A 12,372-nucleotide genomic window follows, 5' to 3' on the forward strand; every position below is an offset into this window, starting at 1 on the left:
TTTACCTGACCTATTACTGTTCCTGGCCTCTTACCTGACCTTTCACTGTACCTGGTGTGTTACCTGGCCACTTACCTGACCTATAACTGTAACTGGTGTCTTACCTGGCCTCTTACCTGACCTTTCACTGTACCTGGTGTGTTACTTGGCCTCTTATCTAACCTATAACTGTACCTGGTGTGTTACCTGGCCTCTTACCTGACCTATTACTGTACCTGGTGTGTTACCTGGCCTCTTACCTGACCTATCACTGTTCCTGGTGTGTTACCTGGCCTCATACCTGACCTATAACTGTACCTGGTGTGTTACCTGGCCTCTTACCTAACCTATTACTGTACCTGGTGTGTTACCTGGCCTCTTATCTATCCTATCACTGTACCTGGTGTGTTACCTGGCCTCTTACCTGACCTATCACTGTACCTGGTGTGTTACCTGGCCTCTTACCTAACCTATTACTGTACCTGGTGTGTTACCTGGCCTCTTACCTGACCTATCACTGTTCCTGGTGTGTTACCTGGCCTCATACCTGACCTATAACTGTACCTGGTGTGTTACCTGGCCTCTTACCTAACCTATTACTGTACCTGGTGTGTTACCTGGCCTCTTACTTGACCTATCACTGTACCTGGTGTGTTACCTGGCCTCTTACCTGACCTATCACTGTACCTGGTGTGTTACCTGGCCTCTTACCTAACCTATTACTGTACCTGGTATGTTACCTGGCCTCTTACCTGACCTATCACTGTACCTGGTGTGTTACCTGGCCTCTTATCTGACCTATCACTGTACCTGGTGTGTTACCTGGCCTCTTACCTGACCTATCACTGTACCTGGTGTGTTACCTGGCCTCTTATCTATCCTATCACTGTACCTGGTGTGTTACCTGGCCTCTTACCTGACCTATCACTGTACCTGGTGTGTTACCTGGCCTCTTATCTGACCTATCACTGTACCTGGTGTGTTACCTGGCCTCTTACCTGACCTATCACTGTACCTGGTGTGTTACCTGGCCTCTTACCTGACCTATTACTGTACCTGGTGTGTTACCTGACCTCTTACCTAACCTATTACTGTACCTGGTATGTTACCTGGCCTCTTACCTGACCTATCACTGTACCTGGTGTGTTACCTGACCTCTTACCTGACCTATCGCTGTACCTGGTGTGTTACCTGGCCTCTTACCTGACCTATCACTGTACCTGACGTGTTACCTGGCCTCTTACCTGACCTATCACTGTACCTGGTGTGTTACCTGACCTCTTACCTGACCTATCGCTGTACCTGGTGTGTTACCTGGCCTCTTACCTGACCTATCACTGTACCTGGTGTGTTACCTGGCCTCTTACCTGACCTATCACTGTACCTGGCGTGTTACCTGGCCTCTTACCTGACCTATCACTGTATCAGGTGTGTTACCTGGCCTCTTAACTGACCTATCGCTGTACCTGGTGTGTTACCTGGCCTCTTACCTAACCTATTACTGTACCTGGTGTGTTACCTGGCCTCTTATCTATCCTTTCACTGTACCTGGTATGTTACCTGGCCTCTTACTTGACCTATCACTGTACCTGGTGTGTTACCTGGCCTCTTATCTATCCTATCACTGTACCTGGTGTGTTACCTGGCCTCTTACCTGACCTATCACTGTACCTGGTGTGTTACCTGGCCTCTTATCTATCCTATCACTGTACCTGGTATGTTACCTGGCCTCTTACCTGACCTATCACTGTACCTGGTGTGTTACCTGGCCTCTTACCTAACCTATTACTGTACCTGGTGTGTTATCTGGCCTCTTACCTGACCTATCACTGTACCTGGTGTGTTACCTGGCCTCTTATGTGACCTATCACTGTACCTGGTGTGTTACCTGGCATCTTATCTGACCTATAACTGTACCTGGTGTGTTACCTGGCCTCTTACCTGACCTATTACTGTACCTGGCATGTTACCTGGCCTCTTACCTGACCTTTCACTGTACCTGGTGTGTTACCTGGCCTCTTTACCTGACCTATTACTGTACCTGGCCTCTTACCTGACCTTTCACTGTACCTGGTGTGTTACCTGGCCACTTACCTGACCTATAACTGTAACTGGTGTCTTACCTTGCCTCTTACCTGACCTTTCACTGTACCTGGTGTGTTACTTGGCCTCTTATCTAACCTATAACTGTACCTGGTGTGTTACCTGGCCTCTTACCTGACCTATTACTGTACCTGGTGTGTTACCTGGCCTCTTACCTGACCTATCACTGTTCCTGGTGTGTTACCTGGCCTCATACCTGACCTATAACTGTACCTGGTGTGTTACCTGGCCTCTTACCTAACCTATTACTGTACCTGGTGTGTTACCTGGCCTCTTATCTATCCTATCACTGTACCTGGTGTGTTACCTGGCCTCTTACTTGACCTATCACTGTACCTGGTGTGTTACCTGGCCTCTTACCTGACCTATCACTGTACCTGGTGTGTTACCTGGCCTCTTACCTAACCTATTACTGTACCTGGTATGTTACCTGGCCTCTTACCTGACCTATCACTGTACCTGGTGTGTTACCTGGCCTCTTATCTGACCTATCACTGTACCTGGTGTGTTACCTGGCCTCTTACCTGACCTATCACTGTACCTGGTGTGTTACCTGGCCTCTTATCTATCCTATCACTGTACCTGGTGTGTTACCTGGCCTCTTACCTGACCTATCACTGTACCTGGTGTGTTACCTGGCCTCTTATCTGACCTATCACTGTACCTGGTGTGTTACCTGGCCTCTTACCTGACCTATCACTGTACCTGGTGTGTTACCTGGCCTCTTACCTGACCTATTACTGTACCTGGTGTGTTACCTGACCTCTTACCTAACCTATTACTGTACCTGGTATGTTACCTGGCCTCTTACCTGACCTATCACTGTACCTGGTGTGTTACCTGGCCTCTTACCTGACCTATCACTGTACCTGGTGTGTTACCTGGCCTCTTATCTATCCTATCACTGTACCTGGTGTGTTACCTGGCCTCTTACCTGACCTATCACTGTACCTGGTGTGTTACCTGGCCTCTTATCTGACCTATCACTGTACCTGGTGTGTTACCTGGCCTCTTACCTGACCTATCACTGTACCTGGTGTGTTACCTGGCCTCTTACCTGACCTATTACTGTACCTGGTGTGTTACCTGACCTCTTACCTAACCTATTACTGTACCTGGTATGTTACCTGGCCTCTTACCTGACCTATCACTGTACCTGGTGTGTTACCTGGCCTCTTATCTGACCTATCACTGTACCTGGTGTGTTACCTGGCCTCTTACCTGACCTATCACTGTACCTGGTGTGTTACCTGGCCTCTTATCTATCCTATCACTGTACCTGGTGTGTTACCTGGCCTCTTACCTGACCTATCACTGTACCTGGTGTGTTACCTGGCCTCTTATCTGACCTATCACTGTACCTGGTGTGTTACCTGGCCTCTTACCTGACCTATCACTGTACCTGGTGTGTTACCTGGCCTCTTACCTGACCTATTACTGTACCTGGTGTGTTACCTGACCTCTTACCTAACCTATTACTGTACCTGGTGTGTTACCTGGCCTCTTACCTGACCTATCACTGTACCTGGTGTGTTACCTGGCCTCTTACCTGACCTATCGCTGTACCTGGTGTGTTATCTGGCCTCTTATCTAACCTATCACTGTACCTGGTGTGTTACCTGGCCTCTTATATAACCTATTACTGTACCTGGTGTGTTACCTGGCCTCTTACCTGACCTATTACTGTACCTGGTGTGTTATCTGGCCTCTTACCTGACCTATCACTGTACCTGGTGTTACGTGGCCTCTTACCTGACCTATTACTTTACCTGGTGTGTTACCTGACCTCTTACCTGACCTATTACTGTACCTGACGTGTTACCTGGCCTCTTACCTGACCTATCACTGTACCTGGTGTGTTACCTGACCTCTTACCTGACCTATCGCTGTACCTGGTGTGTTACCTGGCCTCTTACCTGACCTATCACTGTACCTGACGTGTTACCTGGCCTCTTACCTGACCTATCACTGTACCTGGTGTGTTACCTGACCTCTTACCTGACCTATCGCTGTACCTGGTGTGTTACCTGGCCTCTTACCTGACCTATCACTGTACCTGGTGTGTTACCTGGCCTCTTACCTGACCTATCACTGTACCTGGCGTGTTACCTGGCCTCTTACCTGACCTATCACTGTATCAGGTGTGTTACCTGGCCTCTTAACTGACCTATCGCTGTACCTGGTGTGTTACCTGGCCTCTTACCTAACCTATTACTGTACCTGGTGTGTTACCTGGCCTCTTATCTATCCTTTCACTGTACCTGGTATGTTACCTGGCCTCTTACTTGACCTATCACTGTACCTGGTGTGTTACCTGGCCTCTTATCTATCCTATCACTGTACCTGGTGTGTTACCTGGCCTCTTACCTGACCTATCACTGTACCTGGTGTGTTACCTGGCCTCTTATCTATCCTATCACTGTACCTGGTATGTTACCTGGCCTCTTACCTGACCTATCACTGTACCTGGTGTGTTACCTGGCCTCTTACCTAACCTATTACTGTACCTGGTGTGTTATCTGGCCTCTTACCTGACCTATCACTGTACCTGGTGTGTTACCTGGCCTCTTATCTGACCTATCACTGTACCTGGTGTGTTACCTGGCATCTTATCTGACCTATAACTGTACCTGGTGTGTTACCTGGCCTCTTACCTGACCTATTACTGTACCTGGCATGTTACCTGGCCTCTTACCTGACCTTTCACTGTACCTGGTGTGTTACCTGGCCTCTTTACCTGACCTATTACTGTACCTGGCCTCTTACCTGACCTTTCACTGTACCTGGTGTGTTACCTGGCCACTTACCTGACCTATAACTGTAACTGGTGTCTTACCTGGCCTCTTACCTGACCTTTCACTGTACCTGGTGTGTTACTTGGCCTCTTATCTAACCTATAACTGTACCTGGTGTGTTACCTGGCCTCTTACCTGACCTATTACTGTACCTGGTGTGTTACCTGGCCTCTTACCTGACCTATCACTGTTCCTGGTGTGTTACCTGGCCTCATACCTGACCTATAACTGTACCTGGTGTGTTACCTGGCCTCTTACCTAACCTATTACTGTACCTGGTGTGTTACCTGGCCTCTTATCTATCCTATCACTGTACCTGGTGTGTTACCTGGCCTCTTACTTGACCTATCACTGTACCTGGTGTGTTACCTGGCCTCTTACCTGACCTATCACTGTACCTGGTGTGTTACCTGGCCTCTTACCTAACCTATTACTGTACCTGGTATGTTACCTGGCCTCTTACCTGACCTATCACTGTACCTGGTGTGTTACCTGGCCTCTTATCTGACCTATCACTGTACCTGGTGTGTTACCTGGCCTCTTACCTGACCTATCACTGTACCTGGTGTGTTACCTGGCCTCTTATCTATCCTATCACTGTACCTGGTGTGTTACCTGGCCTCTTACCTGACCTATCACTGTACCTGGTGTGTTACCTGGCCTCTTATCTGACCTATCACTGTACCTGGTGTGTTACCTGGCCTCTTACCTGACCTATCACTGTACCTGGTGTGTTACCTGGCCTCTTACCTGACCTATTACTGTACCTGGTGTGTTACCTGACCTCTTACCTAACCTATTACTGTACCTGGTGTGTTACCTGGCCTCTTACCTGACCTATCACTGTACCTGGTGTGTTACCTGGCCTCTTACCTGACCTATCGCTGTACCTGGTGTGTTATCTGGCCTCTTATCTAACCTATCACTGTACCTGGTGTGTTACCTGGCCTCTTATATAACCTATTACTGTACCTGGTGTGTTACCTGGCCTCTTACCTGACCTATTACTGTACCTGGTGTGTTATCTGGCCTCTTACCTGACCTATCACTGTACCTGGTGTTACGTGGCCTCTTACCTGACCTATTACTTTACCTGGTGTGTTACCTGACCTCTTACCTGACCTATTACTGTACCTGACGTGTTACCTGGCCTCTTACCTGACCTATCACTGTACCTGGTGTGTTACCTGACCTCTTACCTGACCTATCGCTGTACCTGGTGTGTTACCTGGCCTCTTACCTGACCTATCACTGTACCTGACGTGTTACCTGGCCTCTTACCTGACCTATCACTGTACCTGGTGTGTTACCTGACCTCTTACCTGACCTATCGCTGTACCTGGTGTGTTACCTGGCCTCTTACCTGACCTATCACTGTACCTGGTGTGTTACCTGGCCTCTTACCTGACCTATCACTGTACCTGGCGTGTTACCTGGCCTCTTACCTGACCTATCACTGTATCAGGTGTGTTACCTGGCCTCTTAACTGACCTATCGCTGTACCTGGTGTGTTACCTGGCCTCTTACCTGACCTATCACTGTACCTGGTGTGTTACCTGGCCTCTTAACTGACCTATCACTGTACCTGGTGTGTTACCTGGCCTCTTACCTGACCTATCGCTGTACCTGGTGTGTTACCTGGCCTTTTACCTAACCTATTACTGTACCTGGTGTGTTACCTGGCCTCTTTACCTGACCTATTACTGTACCTGGCATGTAACCTGGCCTCTTACCTGACCTTTCACTGTACCTGGTGTGTTACCTGGCCACTTACCTGACCTATAACTGTAACTGGTGTCTTACCTGGCCTCTTACCTGACCTTTCACTGTACCTGGTGTGTTACCTGGCCTCTTATCTAACCTATAACTGTACCTGGTGTGTTACCTGGCCTCTTACCTGACCTATCACTGTACCTGGTGTGTTACCTGGCCTCATACCTGACCTAGAACTGTACCTGGTGTGTTACCTGGCCTCTTACCTAACCTATCACTGTACCTGGTGTGTTACCTGGCCTCTTATCTATCCTATCACTGTACCTGGTGTGTTACCTGGCCTCATACCTGACCTATCTCTGTACCTGGTGTGTTACCTGGCCTCTTACCTAACATATTACTGTACCTGGTGTGTTACCTGGCCTCTTATCTATCCTTTCACTGTACCTGGTGTGTTACCTGGCCTCTTCTCTATCCTATCACTGTACCTGGTGTGTTACCTGGCCTCTTATCTATCCTATCACTGTACCTGGTGTGTTACCTGGCCTCTTATCTATCCTATCACTGTACCTGGTGTGTTACCTGGCCTCTTACCTGACCTATCACTGTACCTGGTGTGTTACCTGGCCTCTTATCTATCCTATCACTGTATCTGGTGTGTTACCTGGCCTCTTACCTGACCTATCACTGTACCTGGTGTGTTACCTGGCCTCTTACCTGACCTATTACTGTACCTGGTGTGTTACCTGGCCTCTTACCTGACCTATCAATGTACCTGGTGTGTTACCTGGCCTCTTACCTGACCTATTACTGTACCTGGTGTGTTACCTGGCCTCTTATATAACCTATTACTGTACCTGGTGTGTTACCTGGCCTCTTACCTAACCTATTACTGTACCTGGTGTGTTACCTGGCCTCTTATCTATCCTATCACTGTACCTGGTGTGTTACCTGGCCTCTTACTTGACCTATCACTGTACCTGGTGTGTTACCTGGCCTCTTACCTGACCTATCACTGTACCTGGTGTGTTACCTGGCCTCTTACCTAACCTATTACTGTACCTGGTATGTTACCTGGCCTCTTACCTGACCTATCACTGTACCTGGTGTGTTACCTGGCCTCTTATCTGACCTATCACTGTACCTGGTGTGTTACCTGGCCTCTTACCTGACCTATCACTGTACCTGGTGTGTTACCTGGCCTCTTATCTATCCTATCACTGTACCTGGTGTGTTACCTGGCCTCTTACCTGACCTATCACTGTACCTGGTGTGTTACCTGGCCTCTTATCTGACCTATCACTGTACCTGGTGTGTTACCTGGCCTCTTACCTGACCTATCACTGTACCTGGTGTGTTACCTGGCCTCTTACCTGACCTATTACTGTACCTGGTGTGTTACCTGACCTCTTACCTAACCTATTACTGTACCTGGTGTGTTACCTGGCCTCTTACCTGACCTATCACTGTACCTGGTGTGTTACCTGGCCTCTTACCTGACCTATCGCTGTACCTGGTGTGTTATCTGGCCTCTTATCTAACCTATCACTGTACCTGGTGTGTTACCTGGCCTCTTATATAACCTATTACTGTACCTGGTGTGTTACCTGGCCTCTTACCTGACCTATTACTGTACCTGGTGTGTTATCTGGCCTCTTACCTGACCTATCACTGTACCTGGTGTTACGTGGCCTCTTACCTGACCTATTACTTTACCTGGTGTGTTACCTGACCTCTTACCTGACCTATTACTGTACCTGACGTGTTACCTGGCCTCTTACCTGACCTATCACTGTACCTGGTGTGTTACCTGACCTCTTACCTGACCTATCGCTGTACCTGGTGTGTTACCTGGCCTCTTACCTGACCTATCACTGTACCTGACGTGTTACCTGGCCTCTTACCTGACCTATCACTGTACCTGGTGTGTTACCTGACCTCTTACCTGACCTATCGCTGTACCTGGTGTGTTACCTGGCCTCTTACCTGACCTATCACTGTACCTGGTGTGTTACCTGGCCTCTTACCTGACCTATCACTGTACCTGGCGTGTTACCTGGCCTCTTACCTGACCTATCACTGTATCAGGTGTGTTACCTGGCCTCTTAACTGACCTATCGCTGTACCTGGTGTGTTACCTGGCCTCTTACCTGACCTATCACTGTACCTGGTGTGTTACCTGGCCTCTTAACTGACCTATCACTGTACCTGGTGTGTTACCTGGCCTCTTACCTGACCTATCGCTGTACCTGGTGTGTTACCTGGCCTTTTACCTAACCTATTACTGTACCTGGTGTGTTACCTGGCCTCTTTACCTGACCTATTACTGTACCTGGCATGTAACCTGGCCTCTTACCTGACCTTTCACTGTACCTGGTGTGTTACCTGGCCACTTACCTGACCTATAACTGTAACTGGTGTCTTACCTGGCCTCTTACCTGACCTTTCACTGTACCTGGTGTGTTACCTGGCCTCTTATCTAACCTATAACTGTACCTGGTGTGTTACCTGGCCTCTTACCTGACCTATCACTGTACCTGGTGTGTTACCTGGCCTCATACCTGACCTATAACTGTACCTGGTGTGTTACCTGGCCTCTTACCTAACCTATCACTGTACCTGGTGTGTTACCTGGCCTCTTATCTATCCTATCACTGTACCTGGTGTGTTACCTGGCCTCATACCTGACCTATCTCTGTACCTGGTGTGTTACCTGGCCTCTTACCTAACATATTACTGTACCTGGTGTGTTACCTGGCCTCTTATCTATCCTTTCACTGTACCTGGTGTGTTACCTGGCCTCTTCTCTATCCTATCACTGTACCTGGTGTGTTACCTGGCCTCTTATCTATCCTATCACTGTACCTGGTGTGTTACCTGGCCTCTTATCTATCCTATCACTGTACCTGGTGTGTTACCTGGCCTCTTACCTGACCTATCACTGTACCTGGTGTGTTACCTGGCCTCTTATCTATCCTATCACTGTATCTGGTGTGTTACCTGGCCTCTTACCTGACCTATCACTGTACCTGGTGTGTTACCTGGCCTCTTACCTGACCTATTACTGTACCTGGTGTGTTACCTGGCCTCTTACCTGACCTATCAATGTACCTGGTGTGTTACCTGGCCTCTTACCTGACCTATTACTGTACCTGGTGTGTTACCTGGCCTCTTATATAACCTATTACTGTACCTGGTGTGTTACCTGGCCTCTTACCTGACCTATTACTGTACCTGGTGTGTTACCTGGCCTCTTACCTGACCTATTGCTGTATCTGGTGTTACGTGGCCTCTTACCTGACCTATCACTGTACCTGGTGTGTAACCTGGCCTCTTACCTGACCTATCAATGTACCTGGTGTGTTACCTGGCCTCTTACCTGACCTATCACTGTACCTGGTGTGTTACCTGACCTCTTACCTGACCTATCGCTGTACCTGGTGTGTTACCTGGCCTCTTACCTGACCTATCACTGTACCTGGTGTGTTACCTGGCCTCTTACCAGACCTATCACTGTACCTGGTGTGTTACCTGGCCTCTTATCTAACCTATTACTGTACCTGGTGTGTTACCTGGCCTCTAACCTGACCTATTACTGTACCTGGTGTGTTATCTGGCCTCTTACCTGACCTATCACTGTACCTGGTGTGTTACCTGGCCTCTTACCTGACCTATTACTGTACCTGGTGTGTTATCTGGCCTCTTACCTGACCTATCACTGTACCTGGTGTGTTACCTGGCATCTTATCTAACCTATTACTGTACCTGGTGTGTTACCTGGCCTCTTATCTAACCTATTACTGTACCTGGTGTGTTACCTGGCATCTTATCTGACCTATTACTGTACCTGGTGTGTTACCTGGCCTCTTACCAGACCTATCACTGTACCTGGTGTGTTACCTGGCCTCTTATCTAACCTATTACTGTACCTGGTGTGTTACCTGGCCTCTAACCTGACCTATTACTGTACCTGGTGTGTTACCTGGCCTCTTACCTGACCTTTGACTGTACCTGGTGTGTTACCTGGCCTCTTATTGTTAGGTTCCTGGTGCTCAGAACAAGGGAGATGTTGCGTAGTGAGTCCTGAGCACCAGAACGTGACGCTGAAATAAGGTGTGGTGTGGAAATGGGAAGGAAATAGCCCCTAGCACCCTACCTCCGTTGTCTTACCCGTGTTATCAATTCACGCCTGAACGACTATGGTTTCTTGGGCCCATGGCAGCCGCGTTTGAAGGGCAGATTAGGTCTGCCCAACTCCGATGCCCCCTCAGGTCTTAAAGAGAGACAAGGCGTGAACTGAGACAGGGTAATAACAAGGGGACCTCTAACTGAAACAACCACGCTAGGGGCTATAAACTACCTAAAAACTAAACGTATGTGCGGCACGCCGCCAAAGGAAAAGAACAACAAAGGAAATGCTGTCCACACGCCGACACAATACTTTGAGTATGGTGGTATTTTTGGCGTGGTATCCAGTGGGCGTCCTGTAGGTACCTGGCGTGTGAGGTGTAATACGGAGGTGTTTTTGGCGTGGTATCCAGGGGGGGGTTCTGAAGGTACCTGGCGTGTGAGGTGTAATACGGAGGTGTTTTCGGTGTGGTGTCCAGGGGGCGTCCTGTAGGTACCCGGGGGGTGAGGTGTAATTCGGAGGTGCCAGTCACAGGGCTGGTTAGTATCACAGGACTCCCCTGGGGATGGGGAAGAATAGAAACACAATATTTACCAGTAATACAATGAAGTAATGAGGATATCCTGGTCGGAGCACGTGTCACTGATCTCATTACACAATTGTTACATTGTCACACAGATAATTACAGCAGCTGGGAAGTGTCCGGGTCCAGCGCGATCTCAGGTGACTTCCCGCTGTTCCCGTCACTTATTCGCCGTATTACTGGTACTGGTCCCCGTTACATCCTCCGAGTCTACAGTCCAGGCGGATATAGTTATTATACAGTACAGAGAATACACTGTACAGGAGCAATGCTGACCACGCAGCTGCATGCCGCACATTGGGTTATGCAGAATCTGCAGCTGCTTCTGGAGCAACGCCGCCCCGCATGCTCATTGGCAGCCAGCAATGCGGTCGCAAAATAATTGTGATCACATCGCTGAGGCTGAAAGTAAGGATGAATCCCGGCAGACACAGCTAGGGTGCGTATACAGGCGGTCCGCCACCATTTTTTTTGTCGCCGGCACTGCGTGTGACGTCACGTGTGTCACTCTGTGTCTTATTATCTGAATTTAAAGCCACAGTAAATACTGAGTTGCCAACAATCCCTAATTTGGAGAACAGATTTTTGGTTCTGGTTATTCTTCTGGTTGCGGACGTGTCCCTGTTTTTCGGTGTGGGTGATCCATGCAGCACAATCCCTATATTTACTATCACACTCTCTGGCTGTGGACGGATCCAGGGGAAAATGACAGGGGGGTCACGGCCTGAGTGCCCCTCCCCTGGATCCGCCACTGTCTGGCAGGGACGGATGATGGCATCTGGCACAAACTGATAATAAGGGGGGATTCAATTAGTGCATAGTGGGTTCACCCGGCGAATACGCCCAACACGGTTGCATTTTACAGCGGCAGGGATCTCGCCTAAAAGTGTTCATTATCGCACCAGGTAGGTAAATCGTCCCCCCACCCCCATAATTGTGGGACAGACCATTCGGTGTCGTGTGAAGTTCCCCTGGGATTCCAGCGCCCGTTCCAACCTGCGGACATGCTGGTTTTCTATGATTTTATGTAAAATGTCCTATGAAACACCACATGTCGGCATTGTGTCAGC

This window comes from Pseudophryne corroboree, chromosome 5 (genome assembly GCF_028390025.1).
Source record: "Pseudophryne corroboree isolate aPseCor3 chromosome 5, aPseCor3.hap2, whole genome shotgun sequence".
NCBI classification, from domain to species: domain Eukaryota; kingdom Metazoa; phylum Chordata; class Amphibia; order Anura; family Myobatrachidae; genus Pseudophryne; species Pseudophryne corroboree.